We start from the raw sequence: 2,081 nt of genomic DNA on the forward strand, positions 1-2,081 counted from the left end.
ACTGAGGGCAGCGATCGTTAAGGTTTGCTCTCCAGGCGGGCCACTAAGAATGACAGCAGCACGGTTACGATGACTGAAGCCTTAGCGGAAAGCAGTGAACAGTTTGTGACGATGATTTGATATGATTTGGGGGAAGGCGTGGGATGGATCAATGCATGACCCACTTCTGACTCATAAACTGTTGAATTGTTACGTAACCAGAACAGCTGAGGAGTAGAATGCATGCCACACAGCACCAGTATAGCAAGCAGCAGCCGAGGCCAGACGTTGAAACTTTACATGCTAATTAGAACTGTCTGAAGTGATTCCCTGAATGAGAAATTTGCAACATTGGGTCACACACGCTACTGAAAATACTCAATTCAAATGTGCTGTGTTGTGTGTGTATCTGTAAGTGTGTGTGTGTGTGTGTGTGTGTGTGTGTGTGTGTGTGTGTGTGTGTGTGTGTGTGTGTGTGTGTGTGTGTGTGTGTGTGTGTGCGTGCAAGCGTGTGCCAGTGTACTTGCGTGTGTGTATGCGTGTGATGTTGCGTGCGTGCTAGGAAGGAGAGGAGAAGTGAGAAGCTGAGACCATTTGGCACATGTGTTGCTCCAAGACCTTAAAGTGGCGACTCTTTAAGGAAGCTGCCGCTGCACCCTGCCTGCCCGGGCGTCTGGCAGCGGCGGACACCGGGCTATTGATCTGGCGCTGTCTTGCTGGATGCTTAACACCGCGCACTTTTTTTCGTCACACCTTCACGAGCATTTATGTAATTTTCCCCCATTCATAACCAGCGCATTTGATTTTACTTCATCAGCTTTTGGTTCAAAATGGAGGAGTGGTTTAGTTAGCTCTGGTTAGGAATGGGAGTGGCTTGAGGAATCGTAGGAAGAGAGAGAGAAGGGAAGGGAAGGGAGGAGGGGCAGCGAGAACAGGTGTGAAGGGAAAAGGAAGGGAAAGCATCTCAGGTAAGCAGAAACAATTGACTACTTAATATCAGGAAAGGAAATAGCATCGTAATCATTCTCTCTCTCTCTCTCTCTCTCTCTCTCTCTCTCTCTCTCTCTCTCTCTCTCTCTCTCTCTCTCTCTCTCTCTCTCTCTCTCTCTCTCTCTCTCTCTCTCTCTCTCTCTCTCTCTTCCCCTAAGTGGCTGTATTATGAGTGGCTGAAATGCATCCCTGGGTCCCGTCATGCTGCGCTGGATCATAAGAGAGGCACCAGTGAGGGTCTCCAGAAATTGGGTCATGTAAAGTAATTGTAAAGGGAGAGTAAATTGGTTGGTCCATTAAAAAAAAAAAAAATCAGAAAATGTCGGCCATGTTGAGTTTATAATACTTAAAAAGAGGTCATATTTTTTTCCTCCCCCTTCTCACTCACTAAGCCTAAGTTGCACATTGATAAAATTTCATTATGTACTGAGCGATACCATACAGTGTTATCTCTTTTCTTTCTTTTTTTTTTATAATTTTTTATTCATTTTTTTTTTACTTTTTCTTTCATTATTTCTTCTTTAACTTTTCCATAATTTTTTTTACAATTCCATTCATTTTTTTTTTTACCTTTCATAATTTTTCAATCATTTAACCCCTTTTCTTCTTTATATTAACGTTTCCATGCATTTTTTTATTCCTTCCCCGCATTTTTTTCTTTAACCCGTCCATTTATTCTTAACATATTCTTTCCATTCGTTTCCTTCTTTTTAAACCTTTTATTAATTTCTTTTTCTACTCATTCCATTCATTTTCCTCTCTTTTAACCCTTTCATCCATTTTTTTAATCTTTCCATCGATATTGCAACCTATCCATCCACTTTTTAACCCTTCCATGCATTTTTTTCCCTTTTCTTTTGGCCCTTACTAGCCAGTCTAGCTGTGAGATTGGAAAGAATCAGTGCAAGGATAATTGCCGCTTCTGATGACATCGTCCGGCGGTCATCTCATCATACGCGCCTCGACTCAGAAGCCCAGTAATGTCCAATAATCGCCTTTCCTGCAATCACACTATCGAGTCACGACCTCTTTGTGGCCACGTGAAATAAAAATGACAAATGGTATGAAGGATAGGCTCTCTGCACCCCAAATGGCTTTGAGTGTTCTTGCAG

This window comes from Scylla paramamosain, chromosome 9 (genome assembly GCF_035594125.1).
Source record: "Scylla paramamosain isolate STU-SP2022 chromosome 9, ASM3559412v1, whole genome shotgun sequence".
In the NCBI taxonomy this organism is placed as follows: Eukaryota; Metazoa; Arthropoda; class Malacostraca; order Decapoda; family Portunidae; genus Scylla; species Scylla paramamosain.